The sequence below is a fragment of the Calonectris borealis genome, unplaced genomic scaffold, assembly GCF_964195595.1.
Source record: "Calonectris borealis unplaced genomic scaffold, bCalBor7.hap1.2 HAP1_SCAFFOLD_70, whole genome shotgun sequence".
Lineage (NCBI taxonomy): Eukaryota > Metazoa > Chordata > Aves > Procellariiformes > Procellariidae > Calonectris > Calonectris borealis.
The window spans coordinates 338,196-345,359 of NW_027441473.1; positions in this window are offsets into that span (position 1 = coordinate 338,196).

The window sequence follows — 7,164 nt, forward strand, 5'->3', positions numbered from 1 at the left end:
TTCCCCGGGCCCTGGTTTTATTCCCGGGGCCCTGGTTTTGTTCCCGGGGCCCTGGTTTTGTTCCCGGGGCTCTGGTTTTCTCCCCGGGGTTCTGGTTTTCTCCCCCGGGATCTGGTTTTGTTCCCGGGGCCCTGGTTTTGTTTCTGGGTCCCTGGTTTTGTTCCCGAGGCCCTGGTTTTGTTCCCGGGGCCCTGGTTTTGTTCCCGGGGCCCTGGTTGTGTTCCCGGGGCCCTGGTTTTGTTCCCGGGGTCCTGGTTGTGTTCCAGGGTCCTGGTTGTGTTCCCCGGGCCCTGGTTTTGTCCCCCGGGCTCTGGTTTTGTTTCCCGCGCTCTGGTTTTGTTTCCCGGGCCCTGGTTTTGTTCCCGGGGCCCTGGCTTTGTTCCCGGGGCCCTGGTTTTTTTCCCGGGGCTCTGGTTTTGTTCCCGGGGCTCGGTTTTGTTCTGGGGCTCTGGTTTTTTTCCAGGGCCCCTGGTTTTGTCCACCGGGCCCTGGTTTTGTCCCCCGGGCCCTGGTTTTGTTCCCGGGGTTCTGGTTTTGTCCCCGGGGCTCTGGTTTTGTCCCCGGGGCTCTGGTTTTATTCCCGGGGCCCTGGTTTTGTCCCCCGGGCCCTGGTTTTGTCCCCCGGGCCCTGGTTTTGTCCCCCCGGCCATGGTTTTGTTCCCGGGGCCCTGGTTTTGTTCCAGGGGCCCTGGTTTTGTTCCAGGGGCTCTGGTTTTGTTCCCCGGGCCCTGGTTTTGTTCCCCGGGCCCTGGTTTTGTCCCCCGGGCCCTGGTTTTGTCCCCCGGGCCCTGGTTTTGTCCCCCGGGCCCTGGTTTTGTCCCCCGGGCCCTGGTTTTGTTCCCCGGGCCCTTGTTTTGTTCCCGCGGCCCTGGTTTTTTCCCCCGGGCCCTGGTTTTGTTCCCGGGGTCCTGGTTTTGTTCCCGGGGCCCTGGTTTTGTTCCCGGGGCTCTGGTTTTTTCCCCGGCGCTCTGGTTTTCTCCCCGGGGCTCTGGTTTTCTCCCCGGGGCCCTGGTTTTGTTCCCGGGGCCCTGGTTTTGTCCCCCGGGCCCTGGTTTTGTCCCCCGGGCCCTGGTTTTGTCCCCCGGGCCCTGGTTTTGTCCCCCGGGCCCTGGTTTTGTTCCCGGGGCTCTGGTTTTGTCCCCGGGGCTCTGGTTTTGTCCCCGGGGCTCTGGTTTTGTCCCCGGGGCTCTGGTTTTGTTCCCGGGGCCCTGGTTTTGTCCCCCGGGCCCTGGTTTTGTACCCCGGGCCCTGGTTTTGTCCCCCCGGCCCTGGTTTTGTTCCCGGGGCCCTGGTTTTGTTCCAGGGGCCCTGGTTTTGTTCCAGGGGCTCTGGTTTTGTTCCCCGGGCCCTGGTTTTGTTCCCCGGGCCCTGGTTTTGTTCCCCGGGCCCTGGTTTTGTCCCCCGGGCCCTGGTTTTGTCCCCCGGGCCCTGGTTTTGTTCCCGAGGCCCTTGTTTTGTTCCCGCGGCCCTGGTTTTTTCCCCCGGGCCCTGGTTTTGTTCCCGGGGCCCTGGTTTTGTTCCCGGGGCCCTGGTTTTGTTCCCGGGCTCTGGTTTTCTCCCCGGCGCTCTGGTTTTCTTCCCGGGGCTCTGGTTTTCTCCCCGGGGCCCTGGTTTTGTTCCCGCAGCCCTGGTTTTGTCCCCCGGGCCCTTGTTTTGTCCCCGGGCCCTGGTTTTGTCCCCCGGGCCCTGGTTTTGTCCCCCGGGCCCTGGTTTTGTTCCCGGGGCTCTGGTTTTGTCCCCGGGGCTCTGGTTTTGTCCCCGGGGCTCTGGTTTCGTTCCCGGGGCCCTGGTTTTGTCCCCCGGGCCCTGGTTTTGTCCCCCGGGCCCTGGTTTTGTCCCCCCGGCCATGGTTTTGTTCCCGGGGCCCTGGTTTTGTTCCAGGGGCCCTGGTTTTGTTCCAGGGGCTCTGGTTTTGTTCCCCGGGCCCTGGTTTTGTTCCCCAGGCCCTGGTTTTGTTCCCCGGGCCCTGGTTTTGTCCCCCGGGCCCTGGTTTTGTCCCCCGGGCCCTGGTTTTGTTCCCGAGGCCCTTGTTTTGTTCCCGCGGCCCTGGTTTTTTCCCCCGGGCCCTGGTTTTGTTCCCGGGGTCCTGGTTTTGTTCCCGGGGCCCTGGTTTTGTTCCCGGGGCTCTGGTTTTTTCCCCGGCGCTCTGGTTTTCTCCCCGGGGCTCTGGTTTTCTCCCCGGGGCCCTGGTTTTGTTCCCGGGGCCCTGGTTTTGTCCCCCGGGCCCTGGTTTTGTCCCCCGGGCCCTGGTTTTGTCCCCCGGGCCCTGGTTTTGTCCCCCGGGCCCTGGTTTTGTTCCCGGGGCTCTGGTTTTGTCCCCGGGGCTCTGGTTTTGTCCCCGGGGCTCTGGTTTTGTCCCCGGGGCTCTGGTTTTGTTCCCGGGGCCCTGGTTTTGTCCCCCGGGCCCTGGTTTTGTACCCCGGGCCCTGGTTTTGTCCCCCCGGCCATGGTTTTGTTCCCGGGGCCCTGGTTTTGTTCCAGGGGCCCTGGTTTTGTTCCAGGGGCTCTGGTTTTGTTCCCCGGGCCCTGGTTTTGTTCCCCGGGCCCTGGTTTTGTTCCCCGGGCCCTGGTTTTGTCCCCCGGGCCCTGGTTTTGTCCCCCGGGCCCTGGTTTTGTTCCCGAGGCCCTTGTTTTGTTCCCGCGGCCCTGGTTTTTTCCCCCGGGCCCTGGTTTTGTTCCCGGGGCCCTGGTTTTGTTCCCGGGGCCCTGGTTTTGTTCCCGGGCTCTGGTTTTCTCCCCGGCGCTCTGGTTTTCTTCCCGGGGCTCTGGTTTTCTCCCCGGGGCCCTGGTTTTGTTCCCGCAGCCCTGGTTTTGTCCCCCGGGCCCTTGTTTTGTCCCCGGGCCCTGGTTTTGTCCCCCGGGCCCTGGTTTTGTCCCCCGGGCCCTGGTTTTGTTCCCGGGGCTCTGGTTTTGTCCCCGGGGCTCTGGTTTTGTCCCCGGGGCTCTGGTTTCGTTCCCGGGGCCCTGGTTTTGTCCCCCGGGCCCTGGTTTTGTCCCCCGGGCCCTGGTTTTGTCCCCCCGGCCATGGTTTTGTTCCCGGGGCCCTGGTTTTGTTCCAGGGGCCCTGGTTTTGTTCCAGGGGCTCTGGTTTTGTTCCCCGGGCCCTGGTTTTGTTCCCCAGGCCCTGGTTTTGTTCCCCGGGCCCTGGTTTTGTCCCCCGGGCCCTGGTTTTGTCCCCCGGGCCCTGGTTTTGTTCCCGAGGCCCTTGTTTTGTTCCCGCGGCCCTGGTTTTTTCCCCCGGGCCCTGGTTTTGTTCCCGGGGCCCTGGTTTTGTTCCCGGGGCCCTGGTTTTGTTCCCAGGGCTCTGGTTTTCTCCCCGGCGCTCTGGTTTTCTCCCCGGGGCTCTGGTTTTCTCTCTGGGGCCCTGGTTTTGTCCCCCGGGCCCTTGTTTTGTCCCCCGGGCCCTTGTTTTGTCCCCCGGGCCCTGGTTTTCTTCCTCGGGCCCTGGTTTTGTCCCCCGGGCCCTGGTTTTGTTCCCGGGGCTCTGGTTTTGTTCCCGGGGCTCTGGTTTTGTTCCCGGGGCCCTGATTTTTTTCCAGGGGCCCTGGTTTTTTTCCCGCGGCCCTGGTTTTTTTCCCGCGGGCCGCGTTTTTTTCCTGGGGCTCTTGTTTTGTTCCCGGGGCCCTGGTTTTGTTCCCGGGGCTCTGGTTTTGTTTCCGGGGCCCTGGTTTTGTTCCCGGGGCCCTGGTTTTGTTCCCCGGGTCGTGGTTTTGTTTCCCAGGGCCCTGGTTGTGTTCCCGGGGCCCTGGTTGTGTTCCCGGGGCCCTGGTTTTGTCCCCCGGGCCCTGGTTTTGTCCCCCGGGCCCTGGTTTTGTCCCCCGGGCCCTGGTTTTGTCCCCCGGGCCCTGGTTTTGTTCCCGGGGCCCTGGTTTTGTTCCCGGGGCCCTGGTTTTGTTCCCGGGGCTCTGGTTTTCTCCCCGACGCTCTGGTTTTCTCCCCGGGGCTCTGGTTTTCTCCCCGTGGCCCTGGTTTTGTTCCCGCGGCCCTTGTTTTGTCCCCCGGGCCCTGGTTTTCTTCCCCGGGCCCTGGTTTTGTCCCCCGGGCCCTGGTTTTGTCCCCGGGGCTCTGGTTTTGTCCCCGGGGCTCTGGTTTTGTCCCCGGGGCTCTGGTTTTGTTCCCAGGGCCCTGGTTTTGTCCCCGGGGCCCTGGTTTTGTCCCCGGGGCTCTGGTTTTGTCCCCGGGGCCCTGGTTTTGTTCCAGGGGCCCTGGTTTTGTCCCCCGGGCCCTGGTTTTGTCCCCCGGGCCCTGGTTTTGTCCCCCGGGCCCTGGTTTTGTCCCCCCGGCCATGGTTTTGTTCCCCGGGCCCTGGTTTTGTTCCAGGGGCCCTGGTTTTGTTCCAGGGGCTCTGGTTTTGTCCCCCGGGCCCTGGTTTTGTCCCCCGGGCCCTGGTTTTGTCCCCCGGGCCCTGGTTTTGTCCCCCGGGCCCTGGTTTTGTTCCCGGGGCCCTGGTTTTGTTCCCGGGGCTCTGGTTTTCTCCCCGGCGCTCTGGTTTTCTCCCCGGGGCTCTGGTTTTCTCCCCGGGGCCCTGGTTTTTTTCCCGCGGCCCTGGTTTTGTCCCCCGGGCCCTTGTTTTGTCCCCCGGGCCCTGGTTTTCTTCCCCGGGCCCTGGTTTTGTCCCCAGGGCCCTGGTTTTGTTCCCGGGGCTCTGGTTTTGTCCCCGGGGCTCTGGTTTTGTCCCCGGGGCTCTGGTTTTGTCCCCCCGGCCATGGTTTTGCTCCCGGGGCCCTGGTTTTGTTCCAGGGGCCCTGGTTTTGTTCCAGGGGCTCTGGTTTTGTTCCCCGGGCCCTGGTTTTGTTCCCCGGGCCCTGGTTTTGTTCCCCGGGCCCTGGTTTTGTCCCCCGGGCCCTGGTTTTGTTCCCGAGGCCCTTGTTTTGTTCCCGCGGCCCTGGTTTTTTCCCCCGGGCCCTGGTTTTGTTCCCGGGGCCCTGGTTTTGTTCCCGGGGCCCTGGTTTTGTTCCCAGGGCTCTGGTTTTCTCCCCGGCGCTCTGGTTTTCTCCCCGGGGCTCTGGTTTTCTCCCTGGGGCCCTGGTTTTGTTCCCGCGGCCCTTGTTTTGTCCCCCGGGCCCTGGTTTTGTTCCTGGGGCCCTGGTTTTCTTCCCCGGGCCCTGGTTTTGTCCCCCGGGCCCTGGTTTTGTTCCCGGGGCTCTGGTTTTGTTCCCGGGGCTCTGGTTTTGTTCCCGGGGCCCTGATTTTTTTCCAGGGGCCCTGGTTTTTTTTCCAGCGGCCCTGGTTTTTTTCCCGCGGGCCGCGTTTTTTTCCTGGGGCTCTTGTTTTGTTCCCGGGGCCCTGGTTTTGTTCCCGGGGCCCTGGTTTTGTTCCCGGGGCCCTGGTTTTTGTCCCGGGGCCCTGGTTTTGTTTCCGGGGCTCTGGTTTTGTTTCCGGGGCCCTGGTTTTGTTCCCGGGGCCCTGGTTTTGTTCCCGGGGCCCTGGTTTTGTCCCCCGGGCCCTGGTTTTGTTCCCGGGGCCCTGGTTTTGTTCCCGGGGCCCTGGTTTTGTCCCCCAGGTCCTGGTTTTGTTCCCGGGGCCCTGGTTTTCTTCCCCGGGCCCTGGTTTTCTTCCCCGGGCCCTGGTTTTCTTCCCCGGGCCCTGGTTTTCTTCCCCGGGCCCTGGTTTTATTCCCGGGGCCCTGGTTTTGTTCCCGGGGCCCTGGTTTTGTCCCCGGGGCTCTGGTTTTGTTCCCGGGGCCCTGGTTTTGTCCCCCGGGCTCTGGTTTTGTCCCCCGGGCCCTGGTTTTGTCCCCCCGGCCATGGTTTTGTTCCCGGGGCTGTGGTTTTGTTCCCGGGGCCCTGGTTTTGTTCCCGGGGCCCTGGTTTTGTTCCCGGGGCTCTGGTTTTCTCCCCGACGCTCTGGTTTTCTCCCCGGGTCTCTGGTTTTCTCCCCGGGGCCCTTGTTTTGTTCCCGCGGCCCTGGTTTTGTCCCCCGGGCCCTGGTTTTCTTCCCCGGGCCCTGGTTTTGTTCCCCGGGCCCTGGTTTTGTTCCCCGGGCCCTGGTTTTGTTCCCGGGGCCCTGGTTTTGTCCCCCGCGCCCTGGTTTTGTTTCTGGGTCCCTGGTTTTGTTCCCGAGGCCCTTGTTTTGTTCCCGGTGCCCTGGTTTTGTCCCCCGAGGCCCTGGTTTTATTCCCGGGGCCCTGGTTTTGTTCCCGGGGCCCTGGTTTTGTTCCCGGGGCTCTGGTTTTCTCCCCGGGGTTCTGGTTTTCTCCCCCGGGATCTGGTTTTGTTCCCGGGGCCCTGGTTTTGTTTCTGGGTCCCTGGTTTTGTTCCCGAGGCCCTGGTTTTCTCCCTGGGGACCTGGTTTTGTTCCCGGGGCCCTGGTTGTGTTCCAGGGTCCTGGTTGTGTTCCCCGGGCCCTGGTTTTGTCCCCCGGGCTCTGGTTTTGTTTCCCGCGCTCTGGTTTTGTTTCCCGGGCCCTGGTTTTGTTCCCGGGGCCCTGGCTTTGTTCCCGGGGCCCTGGTTTTTTTCCCGGGGCTCTGGTTTTGTTCCCGGGGCTCGGTTTTGTTCTGGGCCTCTGGTTTTTTTCCCGGGGCCCTGGTTTTGTCCCCCGGGCCCTGGTTTTGTCCCCCGGGCCCTGGTTTTGTCCCCGGGGCTCTGGTTTTGTCCCCGGGGCTCTGGTTTTGTCCCCGGGGCTCTGGTTTTGTCCCCGGGGCTCTGGTTTTGTTCCTGGGGCCCTGGTTTTGTCCCCCGGGCCCTGGTTTTGTCCCCCGGGCCCTGGTTTTGTCCCCCCGGCCATGGTTTTGTTCCCGGGGCCCTGGTTTTGTTCCAGGGACCCTGGTTTAGTTCCAGGGGCCCTGGTTTTGTTCCCCGGGCCCTAGTTTTGTTCCCCGGGCCCTGGTTTTGTTCCCGGGGCCCTGGTTTTGTTTTCCGGGCCCTGGTTTTGTCCCCCGGGTCCTGGTTTTGTCCCCCGGGCCCTGGTTTTGTCCCCCGGGCCCTGGTTTTGTCCCCCGGGCCCTGGTTTTGTTCCCGCGGCCCTGGTTTTTTCCCCCGGGCCCTGGTTTTGTTCCCGGGGCCCTGGTTTTGTTCCCGGGGCCCTGGTTTTGTCCCCGGGGCTCTGGTTTTGTCCCCGGGGCTCTGGTTTTGTCCCCGGGGCTCTGGTTTTGTTCCCGGGGCCCTGGTTTTGTCCCCTGGGCCCTGGTTTTGTCCCCCGGGCCCTGGTTTTGTCCCCCCGGCC